We start from the raw sequence: 25,861 nt of genomic DNA, 5'->3' as shown, positions 1-25,861 counted from the left end.
TTTATCCGGGCAGAAGTGAGACAGCGCAAAGGACCATGGGAAAGGTGCCCCTATGACCCCGGCGGAGAACAGTGTCTCTTACCAAACGCGTAGCAGTTTTAGTTAACAGGTGAGGGGAGGAAGGCAGTGTTTGAAGAACTACCTAAGAACCCTTTCGCCCGCCCCAAGTCCGGGCGAGAACTTGATTTGTTCCCGAGGTCTCTCCCTTTCTGTCTATCGACCCCCGACCTTCTCGCTTCTGGGGCTGTGTGAAGATGGTGAAGAGTGGCCGCCTAAGCGCGCCAGCCTGCGAAGCTCACAGGCACGCGGCAGTTGGCCGTATGCGCTTGCGCGCAGGTCTAGGCAGGGCGGGGCGGGGCGGGGCGTCTCCCGCCGCGCGCTGGAGGCGGGGCCTAGGCCGGAGCGCTGCGCCCGCGGGCTGACCTCGTTGAAGTCGACCCATGACGTCACCCCGCCGTGACGCGTACGCAGTAGGAAAACTGTAAGTTTGCGAGGATCATGCAGCTCTGCCTTGCAGGGCTCGCGGGGCCTACGTTCTGCTCGCTCTCGCAGTCGCTGTGTTGGCCGCGGGCACCGGGAAACCTCGGGTTACACGGGAGCTGCGGAGCGTGACGCGGGGCTGGTAGTCGCCCCAGGTGGGAGCGCGCCCTCCCTGCAGAGCTGGCTTATGGAGGCGAGGCTGTTCCTTAGCCTGGCCCACACCTTTCCCTCTGGCCTTTGACAGCCAAGAGTGTGCGACTAAGGCCTGGGAATGGGGAACTGGCGAGGCCCTCCTTAAAATTGATAAAGAGATTAGATCTTCAAGTAGGACATGCTTGGTCAGTCCGGGATGGTCAGTCTGCGCCCTCAAGGACTAGCTGCCCTGGTCCGCCTTCCCTTGGGATCCTGCAAGTGCCCAGGTTGCTTATGACAAATTACGTGCAGTGTTGCCTCAAGCCTTCTTCTTTCTATAGGGCTGCAGCATCTTGAAACCCTGTGAGTTAACCTAAGCTATGTAATCCTACACAACAGTTAAGACAACATTTATTATTCTAGGGAATGTGGTAATCTATCTGTATGTAAGGATCTTTCTCAGGGCTTGGCCTCCCCCACACACCTACCCCAACCCATCGGATCATGACTTTTGAACCTGAAGGTATCTCAGCTATAGTATCAGTTGATCAGGAACCAAGAAATAACTAGTATCAATATCACAGAGATTTTGGCAATACTTGTTCCCCCAGTTTGGCCATTAAAGAAAAATGTTTTTAGCAGCCCAGAACTAGTACATTATGCTCAACACAAGTACTAGAGTCAGCTTGTCTGTCTTTACGGTTTTAAAATCTTACCTTCAAATGAGTTAGTTGCAACATTGAGACACTTATCCAACTCTGGGACAAGTACTCCTCAGGAACTTTGAAGGGAATATACACTCCCTAGGATAGACTTATACAGTAGATTAAGAGGCCACATTTTTATGACTTCAGTGGAGAGTGTAACATCCTTACAGAGGACTTGAATCAAGCAGAGCTTCTGAGTTTTGTTCTCCTATTTGTAGCTTTCCAAAGAGAAGTCACCTAAGTCTTAGAACTTTTTTTTTTAAAGTCTGTCTCTAACCTGGGAGGTGATAGTATAGCTTTGTTACTTTTACAGGGATCAGAGAGACCTGGAGGGAGAGCAGCTACGTATGGTATTGCTGTTTGCATCAGACCCCACCCATGATGAGATAGCAGATTCAGAGTCAGATCTGTAAATAAAGTCTGCTCTATAGCTGACTTCCTAGGACAGTGGAGAAGAAGACCCAAGCAATGAGCACACAAAGTTATTTGTGTGAGTGCAGTGAAGGAAAGGAAGGAGGGTGTGAGGATCAGTAAAGGCTGGTTTGAATGAGTCATTTAGGGCAGACTGTCTAAGGGAGTTGGTGTTGACTTATTCTAAGGTGGGATAGCAGCCCATCAGGAGCCCAACTGGTGGCATTCAAGCTCCCTGGGAGATGCAGGCAGGAGAAACACAGTTTAAGAATTGCTGTAGCTACAGATGGAGTAGAAATTGAACTGAGGAATATATAGCTAGTGGTAAAGCCCCTGCCCTCCGTTCAATCTCTAGTTGGGTGTAGTGGAAGGAGACAGTATAACCATCTGGCCTGGAAAGCTTACCGTATGCATGGAACCATTCTAAACACTGAACGTCTTACAGCCACCTTTTTAGCTAAGAAAAATACCTCTGTTATTATAGATTAGAAAACTGCTACACATGTTAGGTGTGTACTCAAGCTAAAAGCTTAAGAGACTCGGACTCTTGCATATTTTACTAAATTTACATTAGAACTGCTGTCATTTTTTTTACCATTTGAATTTAGGTCATCTGACTTGAGAGGCTATGTTCCAAATGTCTATTCTGTCTCAGAGCATGGCAAAATTGGAGAAAGAAAGTGTTGCCCTTGTAACCTGCTTGGGGGGTGGGGTGAGGGGCTGGAGTCTGTGGCAAAGTAGACATGTTACTCTGAAGTTAATGAAAAGCCACAAGACAGTTTGTGTCATAGAACTATGTGTTTTCTACTTCGCTCCATGGAGAATTAAGTGTAGAGTTATAAAGTGGAGGAGATAGCTTGAAAGGGGGGCTGGAGGTGGGAGGAGGCTGTTGCTGTGCTGTACCTTGAGAAGGGAGATGGTGTGGTATCTTAGGCTGGTGGAAGCAAATGGGGGGATGACATTGAGAGGTGAAACTCAAGACTACTGACAGAACTTACTGATGGCCCAGGGAGGTTAAGGAAAAGGAATAGCTCTTCAGGATTGACATGGAAGAACTAGGAGAATAGTAGTGCCATGTTCTAAGGTGCTGTGTTGCTGAGGTTTGGGAGGAGAAATAAAAGTCTGGTCCTTAAGTTCTAGATGCTTGTTAGATGTAGTAAATACTAATAATTAGCATAATGTATTATGAACTAGATTCCAGACAAGGTTTTCAGTATTCTTACACATACTCATTTAATCCTTAAAACATTTGTATGTCCTAAGAATTTATACAGTTTGCAGATGAGAAAATGGATGCACAGGGAGCTGCCTTAAGTCATTTAGTAGGGAAGGCTTCAGACTGCTTATCTCAGGTCTTTGTCCATTGCCATGAGGTTGTGAGTGTTGGAAGGGATTCACCCCCAAGTGCTCTAGCTTGCATGTTAATGCCATGCAGGTTAATGTCTGTAACTACCCCATTGTGGACATGTTGAGTAGATATGAAATGACTGTGGTTAGGGATAGAAATACACATACTTTTGAAGAGACAGACTGATTTTGTTCTTTTCTAATCCTTGGTTGATAACAAGGCAAGAGAAGGAACGATACATGGTAAGACTGTACAGGCTGTTTTTTCTTTGTTTGACTGGATCGTTGTAGCTGTCCCATTCTTCTGTCTCCGATCGCCACAGTGTTATGGGTATAGTGCTGCTGAGGTTTTTGTCTCATTCACATCTCTATCTTTAGTTTCCTTCCATTGACTCATTCGTAGCTGGGAAGAGCGACTTTCTATGAAGGGTATTGGTTAAGTTTGGGGAGTTTGGAGATGAATAAACATGATTTTCTTCCTGGAGGAGCATAGCATGAGGAAAAACCTGTGGGAATAGAATCAGAGTAGAAGAAATGCATACATACATGCTAATGAAGGCCCCACACTTGAGAGATGGGGTGTGAAAGGGCAAAAGAGCAAAAAAAGGCCTACACAATTGCATGATGGATTGGAAGCTCCCCAAGAGTCCTTTTGAACAAAAGAACTACTCAAAGTCTTGCATATTTTATTAAATCTGCATTAGTTTTAATTGGCACTGATAAAATTTTCATCAAATGAAATAAATTCTGATATTTGACTATCTCTGTGGAGTGGTGACTTTTTCTAGTTGTGTTACCTCAGTGTTGACAGGGTTCACTAGTACAATAAGGAACTGGTTTGAAATGTTGTTGCTTGCAAAGCAGAGGGCAGTGGAGGGGCCATGTATGAAATACTTAGGCAGGTTTCCACTGTTCATAAGTGTGTCATGCCAAGTTACACATGATAGTATTTGAATTCTCTGTTAACCAGCCCCTTATGATGAATACATATACATCTTTTGTCTCATTGCTTTAGGCCCATAGTAGCACAATTCAGTGTGGGGAGGAACTTATAGTGGAGGAAGTCTGCCTCCTAAAAGTTCCAGCCCTGTAGGCTGGCCACTAAACCTTTTGCATGTGAGCTGTTTAAGCCCCAAACCATAATGCTTGCTATTCATTCATTCATTCATTCATTCATTCATTCATTTTTCTCTCCTTCATCTTTGTCAATGACTGCTCTAGCAATGCAGATTTAAAATAGGTGTATTTTATGTGTATGAGTGTTTTATCTGCAGGTTACCCATGTGCAAACAGTGTGCACAGAAGCAAGAGGAGGGTGTTGGATACCCCTAGAGCTGGAGTTGCAGATACTTGTGAACACCACAAGGGTGCTGGGACCAAAACCCTGATCCTTTCTACAAGAACCATCTCTTCAACCTCAAATTTCTTTCATGTTTTTATACATACTGGACTAGCTACTTGGTTATACAATTGTTAATTTTCAAAAATAGTCTTCTGTATTAGTTTTCATATGTAGTTTTTGGCAGTATCTGTAAGATGTGGTGAGCATATATTATCTTCGTAATTTGACAGGTAAGAAAATAGGTACAGGTCAAATGATTTGTCCTTTGTCAGGACAAGTTAGTGATAAAAGCAGAGTTAAGTCTTAATACCTAAGACTACTTGAAGTTACCTATTATTGTTACTCAGTTTATCTTCTTAAGAGTCCTGTGATACGTAGCTATTATTCCTGTCATATAGAGAAGGAACTGGTCCCCCAACTCATAATGTGTACCTTTATTGTTTCCACTGAGTTGTACTACCCTTCCAAATATTTCCACATTATATGAACTAGACTTTTGATTAAATCCACGAGATCTGTTCTCTGACTACATTGGTCTCTTGGAACATAGACTTATATTGATTTCCCTGCTTGAGTCACTTGGTAAGGTCAGTGTTTGTGATCCTGCCCAAATTTGATTTAGATTCCTGATTTTGTTAAACTATCCAGTAACAAGATTTGCTATTTAGAATTTTGTTTTTGAGAAGATGTAGGTCTAGAAGCAGTACACAAAAATACTCTGATCAGTATTTGCCTGTAGCTGAATAAGGAAGTCTGTAGAAACAGTCCGTTCGTTCTTCTGGTTGAGTTCTGTTTAGGCGAGGACACCCATTTGTGCCCCTTTTGAATCAGAGTCTCTATTATTTTTGTCAGTGGAGGTTCAAATATGAAAAAGAGATAGAAAGGTTAGCCATTTTCCATGTCAAATTTGAGGATACTTCCTTTTAGAGTTTTTTTTTTCCCCTATGCTGAGCCAGTCCTTAGAACAATATTATGGAGGTTGATGTATTTTCCTTCTACAACAGACTTACTCTACTTTAGTGGGGGTTTCACTTTTGTAATGTGATAAGAGCTGGTGAGAGTTACTTATTTCTTAAATTGTAAGCAAGAGATTATCAGTTTGCCCAAATAAAACAGTATAAGATTTTTGATTTTTACATTTTATATAAATCAAGTTGGGCCATCATTTTTACTAGCTAAATAAGATAGCTATTTAAGCAGTTATTTTGTTTGAAGATTATTTGATAGCAGTTAATTCTTGGTGTACATTGTAGCAGTCGGCTGTTTTAATATTTTATATAGTACATCCACTGATTGAGGTTGATAGTATGAGATTGTAAGTCTTGAGGGTGGGGAAGAGTTGCAGGCAAGGATGACTATAATTATACTTAAAAGGTCTTGATGAAAATTACCATTTATGAAGCTGGATTGTTTTAACAAATATTTTTCTTACCCACAAGAATAAAAAGAGTAATATTCAAATAGCCACAATATTAGCTGTATTTTGACATGAAGAGATCACTAAAATGGAGCGAAAGCAAAGATGGGATTGTATGTTATTTAAGCAAGAGACAGCACAATCCTCCAGGCTTTTAAAGGAAGCATGATGTTTAAAATTGGTTAATTTTCATAGGTGACATAGTTGAAGGATTGACTGACTTTAAACTTGAAATTTGGAGATTGGCTGATTTTGAGGTTTCCAAAGCAAAGCTGTTGCTGACTGGCTGAAATTCTCAACTGAATTGTTGAGAAATGTTGAATAGACTTTAAAAATTGATTGATTGTGACAGATTGAAAACCAGTTTTGTGATTACCTTTTGCAGCCAACGAACAATCTTCCTTTCTTGAAAAATATGTACCTTTTAATGACATTTATGTTAGCATATCAATGATAGCTACTGAGCTAATATAACATATCTTGCTTTTGTTTTGAAACTTAAAAAATATGTTGTTTCTGTGGGACTTGTTGTTGTTTTTTCCATTCTCCTGATATTTTATATTTGAGAGACTGCCTTGTGAAATATTTAAAAGTGATGTGTTATTTTTAGAAATGCTCTAGTTCTTTAAAAATCCTGGGAAGCCAGCATTATTTTTTTTGTCTACTTTCTTTCTTGAGGTAGTGTGTATCATGTCCCCACCAAAGTCAGTCTTTATAGATGCTCAGTCACATACATGTATAACAGCTTGTTGGTTTGCTCTGAGAGATACAGCCTGAACCAACTACTTTCAGAAACTAGTCATTGTTTATCAACAGTTTAGAAGTTTAATGACTTTAATATCTGTGAATCATTTTACTACAATTATCATGATACAACACTATTTAAATTACATCAGCTATTTAATATTTAGAATGTTTCTTCTTCAGAAGGAAATGAAAATCTAAGTACTGGTACTAATATAAAGCTTTTTTTGTGACTTGATCTCTCATAGTAATATATTTTAGAACCTTTTTCTGTACAGATGTTAAAATAAACTTATGGGACATTCATTTCAAAATTAGACAAGCAAAGGTTTTGGTGCAACTTCTTTGTGTGTGTGCCTATGCTTATGTCTGTGTCCACGCACACAGGCCAGAGGATGGCCTCCATTATTGTTCCTAAGACATTGTTCACCTTGGGTGGGGTTTTTTCCCTTTCTTCTTCCTCTCCCAGAGTCCTTTGTTCTTCTTTTTCTGCTTGCACACACAGAAACAGGACAGCTTGCAAATGGTTCTCTCCTTCCACCATACAAGCCCTAAGGCATCGAACCAGAGTTTGATAAGCTTGGTGGCAAGTGCCTTTGCCCAAGGAACCATCTTGCTGGCTCCCACCTTTTTTTTCTTTCTTTTTTTTTTTTTTTTTTTTCAGATAGAGTTTTTAATCTATAGTTGGCCTGGAGTCTGCTGGTTCTGCCAAGGCGTCCCAAGAATCCATCTGTCTCTGTCTCCCCTGTCTGGCAATATAGGCAAGCCCCACCATGTCTCGCATTTTTGGAGGGTGGAGTAGGTTCTGCTGATCTACCTTAGGTCCTTGTGTTTGTGCATCAAGCACTTTGGGGATGCATGGTTCCTGAGTTGTTATAAGAGAGAAGTTGTAGAAGAGTGAGTGGATTAATGACGGCAGATCGGAAGGCTGAAGGTCAGTGACAGTGCTGCCATTGCTTCCTCAGTGCTGCCAGGAAGGAGGCGAGGATTCCGAAATGGTTGTTGGTTGAGGAAGGAGGAAACTGAGGGAGTCTGACCTAATAACCTTTCCTTTGTTTCTATAGAAGTGATGTACTTTGTTTAGTGAGGGGTGAGTAGGAAGCTTGAAAAAGTGGTAGAAGTTAGGATGTGGTTCTGTGGGAAGTCAGAGAGGAGCTGATTGGGACCCAAGAAAGAATCACTAGCCAGCAGTAAGAAGGACTTACCCAGGTGGGGCGCTGTGCATTTGTAGGGTTCACACTCTTTCTGCTTGGGGATTTCTATTACATTGATTTCCAGATTGGGTAGATGAATAGGTGTTTAGTAGAGATAGAAGCCAACAGAACTTTGAGAATTAAAGATCAGGGAGTGGGCCAAGCTGGATGGGTTGTTCCTAGGTTATGTTGAAAAAGGAATAAAGCTGAAAACATGGTTAATACACAAGAAGAAAATAGACAGGGAAGTAGAGAAAAAAATGGAAGCTTAAGTTGGTTGTTCATTCATTCATCCATTAAATATTTATTGAGCATTTTTCTTTCAGACACTGTTCCAGATAATGTTGCTACCTTAGTCAAAGGAGAGATGGAAATAGTGTCTGTCTTGATAGGCATTAGTTCTATGGTAAAGTGAATTGTGTGTGTGTGTGTGTGTGTGTGTGTGTGTGTATACACATGGGCACACATGTGCACATGACAAGTGTATAGACATGCATACATGCACATACAAAATTCAAAATGGTAACTATTACAAAAAATAAAGAAGAGAAGTGAAAGAGTGATACGGATGCTGTTTTGAAGTAATGTGATCAGAAAAATGCTCTTAGAATGGCATTCTAATGCTCACAGGCAGAGGACAATATCCAGGGACATAACCAACATAGACATCCACATGGACATCCCAAGGTCAGGAACAGCACTGACTCCTGGGAAGACTTGGAGCATCCCTAGCATTGAGAAATGTGAGCAAAGAGGAGAGTGGTAATCAATTAGGACAGCTGAAAGGATTTAGGGTTTTATTGTGCCTTGGGAAAACATTGGAAGGTTTGAATCTGTCATACTTTTCTGAAGGCGCTTACATTTGCTGGTTTTTATAGAACTGATTGGCAATGGGAATTAAAGAAAACTGAAAGAGCTAGAGAGATAAGAGGTAGTGGCCTTCAAGAGTTCTGACTTATGCAGTTGAGTGCTTCTGGGTGAAGAATCCTGCTGCTTGCTGCTCCTTTAAGCAGACACACCTACTCCACAATAGGAATTCTTTGTGGCTAGAGGCCTGACCCAGACCATTGGCTTACACCGCACCCTTTCCTGTTTTTACTGTGATCCTACCCAGCTTCATTATTCATTCTTCTATTTTTTTCTTCATCTTGTCTTTTAGATCTGATACACACACACACACACACACACACATAGACACACACACATATATATGTATATATATATATATATATATATATACACATATACTCATATACTCATATACATATATACACATATGCACATATACACACATACACACACACACATAGACACACACACATATATATGTATATATATATATACATATACACATATACACATATACTCATATACTCATATACATATATACACATATGCACATATACACACATACACACACACACACACACACACACACACACACACACATATATATATGGTCTTCCTGGCTACAACTTCGTCTAGATCTGTTTTCTGACCTTTTTATGTTTTGCAATTCAGCAAACTGCCTTTGTAGCTTAGAATTGAAGTTGCCCTTGGAACCTTGGAGCAACTCTGAGCACTACTCCCAAAGACCTCCAGGCTCTAAATTCACAGTGTTGAAAGAGCCCTCCATTGAACTGAGACACTGTCCTTCTTGAAGCTGGACATCCCTGAGGTCACCTCAAGCCGTGCTCTTCCAGCCTAAGGATCATCTTAATCCTTAGGCATGAAGTTTGCCACAAATGGCATTGCACGTTCAAGTTCTATATTGCTGTACAGAGGGCACTTAGCATGTGAGGTGGTGTATCGTCCCGTGGGAGCCTTGACTCACTACCCTTTTCTAAATTCATATAATAAAAATTAATAGACTTCTAAATACAAAACATGGGCTCCACCTGTCCTCAGTATAGTCTTTATTGGTTCTAATTGAGTATTTGTATATTTTACAATAAAAGGAACCATGTATAATTTATAAAGTGGTATTAGTTTGAAATGCTTTAACTTCTCAGAGTTGTAGTTTTCTGTTTTTTTTTAATATTTAATGGAACTATTATAACATGTTTATATAGCATAAGTAAACCTGGCCAGGACCTAGATTCTGAATCATTAGTCTTTTCTGACTTAATAGAAAAGTACAAAATATTTTCTTTTTAGGTGGGTTTGTATGTCTAGGTCCGAGGACAACTTTCAGTAGTCAGGTCTTACCTTCTGCCTATTTTGAGGCAGGGTCTCTGTCTTCTGGTTTCTGCTACTGGGCTGCATACTGCAAGTTAGTTGGCCCACTAGCTTCCAGGGGATTCTAGTCTCCACTTCCCTTGCAGTAGGAGTGTTTTTAAACATGGATTCCAGTTTGTACTCAGGGTTTCTGTTGTGTTGGAGTAGCAAGTAGTTTCCTAGCAATTCTGTTCCCAGGTAGCTACTTATAATAAATAAAATCACACAGCCACATAATATTTACATGTAAAGGTCATGCTGTTATTATGTTAAATCATGCTGTTATTATAGTAGTTATCAGTACAGCCCACCCAAATTTGTCTACCAATAAGTGATTTATGGGTGAATAGAATATTATATCTATGCAATTGAATATCATTTACCCTTTAAATTGTTGGACATCCTCACACTTGGTTTAACATGGATGAATATTGGCACCAGATAAAACTGTTGACAACTGGAAATGTGGATATTAAGCTGAAGAGGCAAGAAAAATCATACCTAGAGGTACCCATCTGGTGATTAGCATTTTGTTGCTTGTAGTAAGTATCATAGGATTTAATGGTATTACCTGGAAGAAAGCAATCAGTTTAGTATTTAGAAAGTATACTTTGGTTTGCTGGAATTTGAAAACTTACTTAAGTGACTATAAATTGGCAACAAGAAAGGAATCCTAAATTTTCTCCCCAAGAATAATTTCCAGGGATAAAGTCAAGAGTAAAGAAGTCTTTGGAAGATCACCTCCTTCCTTAGTAGTTACTGTAGGTCAGGTTAAAAATTCAACAGACTAATTTTAAAAGCATTAAAATAGTTTTTCTCATAAAAATTCCTCCATATAAACAAATATATTAAGCATCTTCAAAATGCTAGAGTGTTACAAGTTTTGGGTTAAATAAATCCTTCTTCAGGTAGTAGAGTTTAAGGGGGAGATTGACAGGAATGGTCAACATGAAGTATGACACATGAAGTACACTGTGGTAAGAGAACACCTGCAGCAGGAGTGGGCAGCTCAGTGTAGAGATCTCCCAGAGAAACGGGAAGGGAAGGGTTCTGATGTGAGTATCTTAGTGGGAAGACCCTACAGGGAGAAATTCAGTGTGGCTGACCCATCAAGCTAGGAAGGGAGAGATGGGATACCCTTGGAGAAATGAACAAAGTCCATTGACCAGGTGCTGTCCCCTGGGACTTGGTGCTAGTGGTAGTCAAGAAGGATTGCATTTTCCAGAGGAAACAATAGTATCCTGTCTTGGTGTAGGATAAATGGTAGTCTTAGGCTGACAATGTCACAGGATGTTGATAGACTAGCTCCTGTTGGGTGATTCATGGTTAATATTCCTACAGGATACATGCTTCAGACCTCCAAAGATATGCTACAAGTTAACCAGCTTTCAACTGTGCTGGTGCTGCTTGGATGCACATACATTTTAGGGGTTTTGTTTTTTTGTGTTAAACTTGTGCTTTTTCTGGTGCTTTGAGGCTATAGTGTTGACTTTTCTCATTTGGTATGAGTCAAGTATGTTATTTTACTGATGTCACTGAAATTTATTTTCATTAAGCAGATTTAGAAAACACAGAAGTGTTTTAATAAATTATGTGGCTTTCAAAATGTTCTTCAAATTAAAGATCTCATCAGTAAACTACATTGTGTGTCACGAGTCTAAAAAGTGAAACCAACATGGAAATTGTTCCAAGTAGTAAAATATTGATATGTCTTCACTGTTAAAGTCATTGGAATGTAGAAAGTAAACAATAAAAGTTTAAACTATGAGCTTTAAAGAAAGAGTTCCTGAGTTCAGTAGCTGTTGTAGCAGTAGATACTCTTAAGTGTCAGACATTTCTTAATTTGGAGGCTGCGATATAACTCAGTTGGTAGAGGGTTTGTATAGCATGGCTAGAAGATCCCCAGCATGGTATATATGGGGCATGATAGTTGGCTTATAATCTCAGCATTCAGAAGAGGGAGGCAAGAGAATCAGATGTACAAGATTATCTTCAGCTACAAACTTAATTTGAGGCCAGCCTGGTCTGCGTGTAACCCTCTCTTAATGATTGTTTTCTTCCTTTTTGGAATAAGAATGTCTATATGTGTGATTTTATTTTACAGGAGCTCACAGTGAAGAGACTTTTATAGTGTTAGGATTTTTAATGACGTTGTGGACTTTTAACATGTACTGTATTTTCCATTATGAGATAAAGATGAGACCTTAGGGACTTGGAATGCAATGTTATGATTTAAAAGTGATGTGTTTGGGTGTCCTCCCCCACCCCACCCCCACTCTCCAGACTGTTCCACATCCCATACCCTACCTCCTCCCCACCCCTGTCTCCACATAGATGTCCCAGTCCCACACCCCACCTGATCTCTAAACTCCTTGGGGCCTCCAGTCTTTTGAGGGTTAGGTGCATCATCTCTGAATGAACACAGACCCAGGAGTCCTCTACTGTATGTGTGTTGGGGGTCTCGTATAAGCTGGTGTATAAGAGATGATGTGTTCCAGTGTCTAAGAGATGATGGGGGTCCAGGTTGATTGAGACTGCTGGTCCTTCTGCAGGGTCACCCTTCTTCTCAGCTTCTTTCAACCTTCCTAATTCAACAACGGATCAGCTGCTTCTGTCCATTGGTTGGGTGCAAATATCTGCATTTGACTTTTTCAGCTGCTTTTTGGGTCTTCTGGAGTGAGGTCCTGCTAAGTTGCTTTTTGTGAGCACTCCATAACCTCAGTAATATTGTCAGGCCTTGGGACCTCCCCTTAAACTGGATCCCACTTTAGGCCTGTTGCTGGACCTTCTTTTCCTTGGGCTCCTCTCCATTTCCATCCCTGTTCTTTCAGACAGGAACAACTATGAGTCAGAGTTGTGACTTTGGGATGGACCCCCTCTCCCTCATTTGATGTCCTGTCTTCCTGCTGGAGGTGGTCTCTATAAGTTTCCTCTCCCTACTGGCATTTCATCTGAGGTCCCTCCCTTTGAGTCCTGAGAGTCTCTCACCTTCCAGGTCTCTGGTGTATTCTGGAGGGTCCCCCCCAACCTCTTATCTCCTGAGGTTGCTTGTTTCCTTTCTTTCTGCTGGCCCTTAGGACTTCAGTCCTTTTCCCTTACCCAATACCAGATTAGGTTCCCCTCTTTCCCCTACTCCCTCCCTTCCTCCCCACACTCCCCCGTCCACTTTCCTTCCTAGGTCCTTTCCTCCCCTACCCCCCGACTTGTGATTGCTTTCTTCTCCCTCCCAAGTGGGACTGAGGTGTTCTCACTTGGGCATTTCAGCTTGTTGACCTTTTTGAGTTCTGTGGACTGTTATCTTGGGTATTCTGTACTTTTTGGGTTTTTTTTTTTGTTTTGTTTTTTGTTTTGTTTTGTTTTTGCCTAACATCCACTTATAAGTGAGCACATACTATGCATGTCCTTTTGAGTCTGAGTTACCTCACTCAGGATGATATTTTCTAGTTCCATCCATTTGCCTGCAAAACTCAGGATTCTTAATAGCTGAGTAGTACTCCATAGTGTAAATATATCACATTTTCTGTATCCATTCTTCTGTTGTGGGACATCTGGGTTGTTTCCAGCTTCTGGCTATTATATATAAGGCTGCTATGAACATAGTGGAACATGTGCCCCTGTGGCATGGTGGAGCATCTTTTGGGTATATCCCCAAGAGTGGTATAGCTGGGTCTTCAGGTAGATCTATTCCTAATTTTCTGAGGAACCTCCAGATTGATTTCCAGAGTGGTTGTACCAGTTTGCAATCACACCAGCAATGGAGGAATGTTCCTCTTTCTCCACATCCTCTCCAACATGTTACCTGTGATTTTAGCCATTCTGATTGGTGTAATGTAATGTAATTGGTGCAAATCAAATCGGGGTCGTTTTGATTTGCATTTCTCTGATCACTAAGGACCTGGTTGAAAATAAGGACATATAATCGGTAGACACAGAGGACTTTCTGACTTATTCTGTACCTTGAAGAGTCTTTGTTTGATTTCTACCAAACTTAAGCAAAATAGAATTTCTTCCCTGCATATGTAACTCCATTTTACCTCCTGTATTTGTGCTATTATTGTATATTAAATCTCTGTATGTGAGAAACTCAAAAGTAGATCATCATAACTTACATTTTATATAATCCACCCTTAGAAGAAGCTGGAAGAAAGGGGAACATGGAAATGTAGATAGTTGTATTAGTCTTTCTATACTTCATTGATGGATATGAGTTGGCAACATTATTATTCATTCTTGACAGCGAGTACACAACATCAAAGGTAGGTAGCTCAGCAGCACAACTGCAAACTTCCTGTTTTATTGAATTACACTTTGACAAGGAGAAAAGGCAAGAAGCATGAAATTTGAAAATCATTTTTAATCATGCACACAGTTACTTTTCGTGGCATTTCTTTTTTGTAACTTGAATTTCTGAGTTGTGGTTTTCCTTCTGTCGGTGCATTTGAGTTCTTTGTCCTGAAGGCCTGTTGCCCCAGTTTGCTTCTCTTTCTGGGGAGAAACATGCTTGTACCATTGTGTAAGAACTGGGGCAAAGGTATTGCTTCACTTCTCCCAAAGTGACAGCTCTGCTTTCTCAGGGCTGCTGAGAGCAAGAACATTCTTGCTGTGTCTATTTGGGTGTGGAGTCAGGATGGGCTAGGAGTGCTAAATTCCTGGGTTCTCTATCTGCTGCACCTGGTATGCAGCTTTGCTACAGAGCAAAGGAACTCTGGTCTTTTCAGCTGTGTCTGTTCAGATTAGAGTTGGCAGTGAAGGCCTAGGGAGAGAGCACCAGCACTCTACCTTCCCAGGGGGCAGCTGCATGCAGTGCTGAGGGGACAAGGACTGAGCCTGCCCTGAGTTTCTGACATTATTTCTTAGGTCACAGTTGGAAGTATGGGAGAAGTCAGGAGGGAGCAGATTGTGGTTCATGTCACCAACTACCTCTTGCTCAGGCTTTGTGGGTTTTCTTGAATGAATATTTATACATTTGTTGTATGTTCTTAGAAAAATGTTCAGAGACTTTGAATGGTTGCTTTGAATGCATTTTCCCACTTAAAATTGTTTATTGGAGAATTCTGTGCACTTCTCTTTACAGAATCTAGACTCCTATTTTTGCACATTTAAAAGGAATTGATAATTTTGTCCCATTTAGTCAGCCTGTTAGTTCACAGATTCCTAGTGTTAGATTACTGTCCTATCTTTGTAGTGTCTGTGCAGTTTGAAGAACCTGGGAAGTTTGACTTTGACCCTTTATCCATTCCAAGCTTCAGTGTTTCCATATTTGTGGCACAGACCATTATGTTTTCATGAACTCTGTAGGTCAAATTAGCAGCTGACTAATATCTATTCTGTGTAGTATAGCTCTGGCTATTTTCTATACTGTGTAGAAGTGCAAAGCATGGCTGATCCACATGGTGGACTTGTTACAGATTACAGAGACCCATGACCAAATTCTGATGTATCCAGTCTGAGGCAGGAAAGGCCTGAGAATTCCTGACAAGAAACTAAATGACATGATGGTTTCTAGTCTGGCATCTTAAGATCTTAGCTGACATTTGTGCTTACCATATTCATTCATTCATTCATTCATTTATATACTACAGTGTTGAGAAAGAGTTTCTTTGAAAAAACACCAGTCTTTTCTAGTAAGGCCTTCACCTGGCTGGATAACGTCCGCCATACAATGGAGGGTAATTTATGTGATTTAAAGTTATTTAATGGTAAATACTAATCATGTCCACTTCTGCAGCATCTGGGCATTAAATCCTAAGAAAATGAACTGTCATATGTAGGTTAGCCTCTGAATTTATTGTTCAAATTGAGATTATATTGAAAAGAAATAACATTTAATTATAAGTTTTAGTGTTATAAATGATAAGTAAATAGAATTCCATATTATACAATTATAAATTTTATTATTTCACTTAAAATTGTTTTTTTAATCAAAACTATTGATAACCCTATATAATATTTTATTTCCATTTTGAATGTCAATTCTAAGTGCATGTTAGTTCATTAAGTTACATGGTCTTTGGATCTGGTTAATTTTGGTGTGTTATGTTTTTGCTTATTTCTAAGAATTTCTTTTATAATAAAGTTTTAAAAAGATCATATTTTTAAAACAAATTTATTCTATAAGTACTGACAGTGTACTATAAGTACTGATAAAAACTGAATAAAAGCTATTTTGATGAATTTCCTAACAATCAAAAAATATAAGTGAATTTATCAGTAAAAGTTGGCATATATCATTTAGATTCTATTTCTCTTTAAGATAGAGTCTCAGTATGAAGCTTAGATTGGCTTCAAATTTACCACCTTCTTACCTCACCCTCACAAGTGCTAGGTTGATAGGTATATAGCATCATAGCCAAATTGTTAGTTTCTTAACCTTAAATATGAGTATTTATAATTGAAATAATGCATTTAAAATGTGGTTGCATTATTTTTTATTATTTCATAAAACTTGAGTGTTTCCAAATTGTATTTTATAGTTACTAAATTTGAAATTGTTGATTTTAAAGTTATCTTTTTCTGTAAAACAGAATTTTAAATATTTAAAATATGACTTTATATTTGTATGTACTATGCTACCTGGTAAGTTAAAAGCTGATTCTAGCTAACTGACATAATAAATTTAGATTTTTAAAACACTTAAATATGTAACTATTCCAGGCCATATATCTTTATAGGTATTCTTCTTTTTATTCTGTGGAATATTTTAATTCAACGAAATTTTTTACAAAACAAAGCTTTTCACAGAAATCTCTTAGAAGTCTTGAAAATGTTACTAAATTTCCATGCTGCTGTTTTGTGGATAATCTTAGGTTCATTTTAGCCTACTACAGAATAACAAGTTATTTAAATAAAAAAGTATACTCTCTCTAAAAACCCCATCCTGCAAAAACCAAAGACAACATATGTCATTCTATGCAGGGTGTGGGGTCAAGGTGCTAACAGATGGATGGTGTGGCGAAGATTCCTTTCTGGGTGCAGATGCTTGATCTTGGTCTTGTGGAGAGGGAGAAAGAAAGGGGCAGGAGAGAGAAAACAAATGTGAATATAAACTCAATTAAGTATGTGACCTATTCTAATTCCATTTTCCTCCTAGAGGACTTACCTTCACAGGCCCTCACAGTGGGAGTTAGCACTTCAGCGGAAGACTTGGAGGGAGATAAACTTTAGCTCATGTTTCCAGCTGACTTAACTTCCACATGAAACCAAGATTTAGATTGTATGCTAGTTGGACATTGTCTTTGCTTTTGATGATTTTACAAAGTGGCTCTTAAATACTCAAAGCTGGGGAAATGGCCCAATAGATAAGAGCATTTGCTATACAAAGACCTGAGTTCAAATCCCCAATAGTCCCATAAAAATCTAGACATGGCCTCATGGGCCTGTGGTCTCAATGTTGCAGGAAGGAGACAAATGATCCTAAGAGCTCACTTAACAACCATACTAACTAAAATGGAGAGGTTTAGGTTCAGTGAAAAAAAACAAAAACAAAAAACCCCACAAAAACCACAAACTTGTCTTGATGAAGCACTCACATGCTTACATACATATACAAATACTCCCCCCATTTAATTGTAGTGAAACAAAATTAAGTACTGCTGTGATGAAATGAATGTCTTTCTTTAACTCAATATGGAAAATACTCACCTTCCAGTTGGCAACAGTGCAAGGCCACCTTCGGTGTGAACTCGGCGGACAGTCCCACAGTCCCCAGAGGATTCTCCACTCCCCATGTGCCCTTGCACGCCCAGGATCTTAGGATCACTGGTGAGTGGAACACAGCTTCTGCTCCAACACAACCAGAAGGGCCTGGGGCCTTCAGTAGCAGGGACACGAGAACCCCACCCAACTAGTGGCTCAGGTTCCTTCTGGTCTGCACTGGTCTACCTTGGTTTCGAACTCAGCAGCCAAGGTCCCCAGAGGAAGTACCACTTCCAGGTACTCTAACACACACAGGATATTAGGATCCCAGGATCCCAGGAGCTTGGTCCCACCAAGATCTCAGGGTCTCAGAGGAAGCTTGACTGCCAAGAGACTCTGACACACCCAGAATCTTAGGATCACAGAATCCCAGAATCACAAGATCACAGAGAAAGCTGGACTCTGAGGAGTTCTGACACAACTGGGATTACAGGAAGGACAGATTCCAATCAGATATATTGATGACAAGTAGCACTTGAGATAATAAGGTGGTGGAAGGCAAGCATAAGAACAGAAGCAACGGAAACCAAGGTTATTTGGCATCATCAGAACCCAACTCTCTCACTATAGCAAGTCCTGGATACACCATCACACCAGAAAAGCAAGATATGGATCGAAAGTCACTTCTCATGATGATGATAGAGGAATATAAGAAGGACATAAATACCTCCCTTAAAGAGTTATACATGAGAACACAGGTGAACAGGTAGAAGCCCTTAAAGAGGAAACACAAAAATCCCTTAAAGAATTATAGGAAAACACAGAGGGGAAGAAACAGGAACAAGAATTGAACAAAACCATCCAGGATATAAAAATGGAAGTGGAAACAATAAAGAAATCACAAAGGGAGACAACTCTAGAAATAGAAAACCTAGGAAAGAAGTCAGGAGCCATAGATGCAAGCATAACCAACAGAATACAAGAGATATAAGAGAGAATCTCAGGTGCAGAAGATACCATAGAAAACATTGACACAACAATCAAAGAAAATACGAAATGCAAAAATTTCCTAACCCAAAACATCCAGGAAATCCAGGACACAATGAGAAGACCAAACCTACGGAGAATACGTATAGACGAGAAGGAAAATTTCCAACTTAAAGGGCCAGTAAACATCTTCAACAAAATTGAAGAAAATTTCCCCAACCTAAAGAAAGAGATGCCTATGAACATACAAGAAGCCTACAGAACTTCAAATAGACTGGACCAGAAAAGAAATTCCTCCCCTCACATAATAATCAAAACAACTGCACAAAACAAAGAAGTAATGTTAAAAGCAGTAAGGGAAAAAGGTCAAATAACATATAAAGGCAGACCTATCAGAATTATATGTGAGTTTTCCCCAGAGACTATGAAAGCCAGAAGATCTTGGGCAGATGACATACAGACTTAAAGAGAACACAAATGCCAGCCCAGGCTACTATAGCCAGCAAAATTATCAATTACCATAGATGGAGAAACCAAAGTATTCCATGACAAAACCAAATTTATACAATATCTTTCCACAGATCCAGCCCTTCAAAAGATAATAAAGGGAAAACGTTAACACAAGGAAGGAAACCACGCTCGAGAAAAAGCAAGAAAGTAATCTTTCAACAAACCTAAAAGAAGATAGCCACATGAACAGAATTCCAACTCTAACAACATAAATAACAGGAAGCAACAAGGACTTTTCCTTAATATCTCTTAGTGTCAATGGACTCAATTCCCTAATAAAAAGACATAGACTAACAGACTGGTTACATAAACAGGACCCAACACATTGCTGCATACAGGAAACCCATCTCAGTGACAAAGACAGACAATACTTCAGAGTAAAAGACTGGAAAACAATTTTCCAAGCAAATGGTCCCAAGAAACAAGCTGGAGTAGCAATTCTAATATTGAATAAAATTGACTTTCAACCTAAAGATATCAAAAAAGATAAGGAGGGTCACTCCATACTCATGAAAGTTAAAATTTACCAAGATGAACTCTCAATTCTGAACCTCTATTCTCCAAATGCAAGGGCATCTATGTTCATTAAAGAAAATTTAATAAAGCTCAAAGCACGCATTGCACTGCACATAATAATAGTGGGAGACTTCAACACCCCACTCTCATCAATGGACAGATCCAGGAAACAGAAACTAAACAGAGACAGTGAAAATAATAGAAGTTATGAAACAAATGGATTTAACAGATATCTATAGGACATTTTATCCTGAAACAAAAGGATATACCTTCTCACTAACTCAAGGTACCTTCTCCAAAATTGACCATATGATAGGTCACAAAACAGGCCTTAACAAATACAAAAATATTGAAATAATCCCATGCATCCTATCAGATCACCACAGACTAATTCTGATCTACAATAACAAGTAAATAATAGAAATAATAGAAAGCCCACATACATATGGAAGCTGAACAACATTCTACTCAGTGATAACTTGGTCAAGGAAGAAATAAAGAAAAAAAGACTTTTTAGAATTTAATGAAAATGAAGCCACAACATACCCAAACTTATGGGACACAATAAAAGCAGTCCTAAGAGGAAAACTCCTAGCTTTGAGTGTCTCCAAAAGGAAACTGGAAAGAGCATACACTAGCAGCTTGACAGCATGCCTAAAAAGCTCTAGAACAAAAGGAAGCAAATTCACCAAAGAGGAGTAGACAGCAGGAAATAATCAAACTCAGGGCTGAAATCAACCAAGTGGTAACAAAAAGAACTATACAAAGAATCAACCAAATCATGAGCTGGTTCTTTGAGAAAACCAACAAGATAGATACACCCTTAGTCAGACTCACTAGAGGGCACAGGGATAGTATCCAAATTAATAAAATCAAAAATGAAAAGGGAGACATAACAACAGAATCTGAGAAAATCAAATCATCAGATCCTACTACAAAAGCCTATACTCACCAAAAATGGAAAACCTGGATGAAATGGACAATTTTCTAGATAGATACCAGGTACCAAAGTTAAACCAGGATCAGATTCATGATCTACACAGTCAGATATCCCCTAAAGAAATAGAAACATTCATTAATAGTCTCCCAACCAAAAAAAAAAAAAAAAACCCAACCCAGGACCAGATGGGTTTAGTGCAGAATTCTATCAGACCTTTAAAGAAGACCTAGTTCTAATATTCCTCAAACTGTTTCATAAATATAAACAAAAGCTTCTCTACACAATTACTCTGATACGTAAACCACACAAAGTCCCTACAGAGACCAATTTCCCTTATGCATATCGACATAAAAATACTCAATAAAATTCTCGCAAACTGATTCCAAGAATACATCAAAAACGATCATCCAGCATGATCAAGTAGGCTTCATGTCAGGGATGTAAGGATGGTTAAATATATGGAAATCTATCAACCTAATCCACTATATAAACAAACTCATAGACAAAAATCCCATGACCATATCATTAGATGCTGAGAAAGCATTTGACAAAATCCAATACCCATTCATGATAAAAGTCTTGGAAAGATCAGGAATGCAAGGCCCATATCTAAATATAATAAAAGCAGTATACAGCAAACCAGTAGCCAACATCAAACTAAATGGAGAGAAACTTGAAGCAATCCCACTAAAATCAGGGACTAGACAAGGCTGCCCAACCTCTCCCTACCTATTCAATATAGTACTTGAAATCCTAGGCAGATCAATTAGACAGCAAAGGGAGATCAAAGGGATACAAATTCGAAAGGAAGAAGTCAAAATACCACTACTTGCAGATGATATGATAGTATATATATGAGACCCCAAAAATTCCACCAGAGAATTCCTAAACCTGATGAACAACTTCAGTGAAATACCTGGATAGAACATCAACTCAAACAAATCAATGGCCTTTCTCTACACAAAGGATAAACAGGCTGAGAAAGAAATTAGGGAAACAACACCCTTCACAATAGTCATGAATAATATAAAATACCTTGGTGTGAATCTAAGGAAGTAAAAGATCTGTATGTTAAGAACTTCAAGTCTCTGAAGAAAGAAATCAAAGAAGATCTCAGAAGATGGAAAGGTCCCCTGTCTTAGTTAGGGTTTTACTGCTGTGAACAGACACCATGACCAAGGCAAGTCTTATAAAAAACAACATTGGGGCTGGCTTACAGTTTCAGAGGTTCAGTCCATTATCATCAACATGGGAGCATGGCAGCATCCAGGCAGGCATAGCGCAGGCAGAGCTGAGAGTTCTACATCTTCATCCAAAGGCTGCTACTGGAAGACTGACTTCCAGGCAACTAGGTTGAAGATCTTATGCCCACACCCACAGTGACACACCCATTCCAACCAGGTCACATCTATTCCAACAAGGCCACACCTCCAGATGGTGCCACTCCCTGGTCAAAGGATATACAAACCATCACATTCCAGTCCCTTGTCCCCATATACTTACTCGAAAACATGAGTCTATGGAAGCCATATTTAAATATAGCACAATGCAAAATGCATTTACTCCAACTTTCAAAGTCCTCATAGTCTATAGCAGTCTCAACAATGTTAAAAGTCCAATGTTCAAGGTCTCTTCTGAGATTCATCCAATTAATTAACTGTAATCCCCAAAGCAAGGCAGGAAACCAGCTGGGCAAACTCCAAACTCTGCATCTCCATGGCTGATGTCAAAGCGGTCTTCAGATCTCCACTCCTTTTTCATCTTTGTTGACTGTAACAAACTGCTTTCTCCTGGGCTAGTTCCACTCCCTGTTAGCAGCTTTCCTCAGCATGTATCCCACGGCTCTGGCATCTTTAACATCTTAAGTCTCCAAGGCAATTTCAATGTTACAGCTTCTTGTTTCAGTGTCTGGGATTCCATTTGATCTTTTGGACTCCTCCTAAGGGCTGGCATCACTTCTCCAGCTCTGCCCTCTCTAGCACTCTAAGCTTAGGTTGATCCACTCCACTACGGCTGCTGTTCTTGGTGATCATCCCATGGTAACTGACATCTCCAATACACTGGGGTATTCCACTCCAACTAGGCTTCAGCAATAGCCTCTCATAGGCCCTCTTCATGGTGCCATGCCTCAAATCCTTTGCCTGACCCCTTCAGTCCTGGGCCATCAACTACAGCTGAGGCTATACCTTCTCCAGTGGCCTTCCATGACCTCTCACAGTGCCAAGCCTCAGCTGTTCTTCATGACCCCTTCATGCCTTCAAAACCAGTACCACCTGGGTGATTCTTACACATTACCACATTCAGCTGCAGCATGAGGTATCTATCTCTGGAACACAGCTTCTTTGTGCTCCCGGAAAACACTTCCCAGAAGATTTCACCTCAGTGATGCTGGTCTCTTCATAATCACTGCTAATTTCTTAGCTCCAGCTAACCAGCATCAATTGTCCTGATAGTTCCTTCCATTCTTAACTCTAGAGCCAGAACCACATGGCTGAAGCTGCGGAGTTCTGCTGCTTGCAGGAATTAGAACATGACCTGCTTGTACTATTGTATTGTCACTGGCTTTCTTTTTTCCAAATCCTTCACTACCTAAGCTAGGCTATCCTGGGTCTTGCTCTGTAGACTGGCCTTGAATGCAGAGATTAGCCTGCTTGTCTCCTGGGATTAAAGGTGTGTACCACCACGCCTGGATCTAAATTTAGCTGGGTAGGATCTTGTCCCAAGGTCTCACTCCCTTAATCTGTTATCTCCCAGAACACAGGATTTTGCTCCATTTCACTTCCTGGTACCCCTTTAATACTCGAACCATATATTTTATATTTTTTCTTTGTAAGCTTGCTATGCTTGTTAAAACTTCTCTTTATAAGACTTAACCAGAGAATAAAGTCTCTGCTGGGCTTTTTTGAAACTTCCTTTGTCAATGCAATTAATCTGAGTCTCTTCACCTTATTCTCAGGCAGACTTTTCAGACAAGGGCAAAAAGTAGCCACATTCTTCACCAAAATACCACAAAAACAGTCTTTATGCCACATTCTGAAATTCTTCTCCTTTGAAATCTCTTGGGCCAGGTCAATACAGTTCAAATTACTCCCAACAACAAAGTCTTCCATATTCCTACTAGGATGACCCATTAAGCCCCATTTAAAGCATTCCACTGCTTTTCCAAATCCAAAGTCCCAAAATCCACATTATTTCAAATAAAAGCATGGTCAGGCCTATCACAACAATACCCCACTCCTGGTACCAACTTCTGTCTTACAGTTTTACTGCTGTGAACAGACAACATGACCAAGGCAAGTCTTATTTTTTTTTAATATTCTTTATTAGGTATTTTCCTCATGCTATCCCAGAAGTCTCCCATATACTCCCCCCAACTCACCTACCCACCAACTCCCACTTTTTGGCCCTGGCATTACCCTTTCTTGCGGCATATAAAGTTTACATGTCCAATGGGCCTCTCTTTCCAGTGATGGCCGACTAGGCCATCTTTTGATACATATGCAGCTAGAGTCAAGAGCTCTGGGGTACTGGTTAGTTCATAATGTTGTTCCACCTATAGGGTTGCAGTTCCCTTTAGCTCCTTGTGTACTTTCTCTAGCTCCTCAATTGGGGTCCCTGTGATCCATCCAATAGCTGACCGTGAGCATCCACTTCTGTGTTTGCTTGGCCACAGCATAGTCTCACAAGAGACATCTATATCTGGGTCCTTTCAGCAAAATCTTGCTAGTGTATGCAATGGTGTCAGCGTTTGGAAGCTGATTATGGGATGGATCCCTGGATATGGCAGTCTCTAGATGGTCCATCCTTTCGTCACAGCTCCAAACTTTGTCTCTGTAACTCCTTCCATGGGTGTTTTGCTCCCAAATCTAAAAAGGGGCAAAGTGTCCACACTTTGGTCTTCATTCTTCTTCAGTTTCATGTGTTTTGCAAATTGTATCTTATATCTTGGGTATCCTAAGTTTCTGGGCTAATATTCACTTATCAGTGAGTATATATTGTGTGAGTTCCTTTGTGATTGGGTTACTTCACTCAGGATGATGCCCTCCAGGTCCAACCATTTGCCTAGGAATTTCATAAATTCATTCTTTTTAATAGCTGAGTAGTACTCCATTGTGTAAATGTACCACATTTTCTGTATCCATTCCTCTGTTGAGGGGCATCTGGGTTCTTTCCAGCTTCTGGCTATTATAAATAAGGCTGCTATGAACATAGTGGAGCATGTGTCCTTCTTACTGGTTGGAACATCTTCTGGATATATACCCAGAAGAGGTATTGCGGGATCATCCAGTAGTACTATGTCCAATTTTCTGAGGAACTGCCAGACTGATTTCCAGAGTGGTTGTACAAGATTGCAATCCCACCAACAATGGAGGAGTGTTCCTCTACTCCACATCCTTGCCAGCATCTGCTGTCACCTGAAGTTTTGATCTTAGCCATTCTGACTGGTGTGAGGTGGAATCTCAGGGTTGTTTTGATTTGCATTTCCCTGATGATTAAGGACGTTGAACATTTTTTCAGGTGCTTCTCTGCCATTCAGTATTCCTCAGGTGAGAATTCTTTGTTCAGCTCTGAGCCCCATTTTTTAATGGGGTTATTTGAGTTTCTGGAGTCCACCTTCTTGAGTTCTTTATATATGTTGGATATTAGTCCCCTACCTGATTTAGGATAGGTAAAGATCCTTTTCCAATCTGTTGGTGGTCTTTTTGTCTTATTGATGGTGTCTTTTGCCTTGCAGAAGCTTTGCAACTTTATGAGGTTCCATTTATCGATTCTCAATCTTACAGCACAAGCCATTGCTGTTCTATTCAGGAATTTTTCTCTTGTACCTATATCTTCGAGGCTTTTCCCTACTTTCTCCTCTATAAGTTTCAGTGTCTCTGGTTTTATGTGGAGTTCTTTAATCCACTCAGATTTGACTTTAGTACAAGGAGATAGGAATGGATCAATTCCCATTCTTCTACATGATAACCGCCAATTGTGCCAGCACCATTTGTTGAAAATGCTGTCTTTTTTCCACTGGATGATTTTAGCTCCCTTGTCAAAGATCAAGTGACCATAGGTGTGTGGGTTCATCTCTGGGTCTTCAATTCTATTCCATTGGTCTACTTGTCTATCGCTATTCCAGTACCATGCAGTTTTTATCACAATTGCTCTGTAGTACAGCTTTAGGTCAGGCATGGTGATTCCACCAGAGGTTCTTTTATCCTTGAGAAGAGTTTTGCTATCCTAGGTCTTTTGTTATTCCAGATGAATCTGCCGATTGCCCTTTCTAATTCGTTGAAG

The 25,861-nt window shown here is 40.0% G+C and overlaps 1 protein-coding gene across 4 annotated transcripts in view; it reads left to right on the top strand.

Moving 5' to 3' along the window:
* Positions 1-25,861, top strand: part of Zfp438 (zinc finger protein 438) — a 124,800-nt gene continuing 98,939 nt past the window's right edge. For 2 of the 4 annotated variants that reach the window (XM_030250451.1, XM_030250450.1), the window contains exon 1: positions 1-481. The gene's annotated coding sequence lies outside the window, so the exon portion shown is untranslated. The remainder of the gene's footprint in view (positions 482-25,861) is intronic. The other 2 variants (NM_001360447.1, NM_178722.5) reach the window with 2 other exon arrangements.

This window comes from Mus musculus, chromosome 18 (assembly GCF_000001635.26).
Source record: "Mus musculus strain C57BL/6J chromosome 18, GRCm38.p6 C57BL/6J".
NCBI classification, from domain to species: Eukaryota; Metazoa; Chordata; class Mammalia; order Rodentia; family Muridae; genus Mus; species Mus musculus.
The sequence above is the reverse complement of the archived record's forward strand: the minus strand, read 5'-3'. Positions and strand labels throughout refer to the sequence as shown.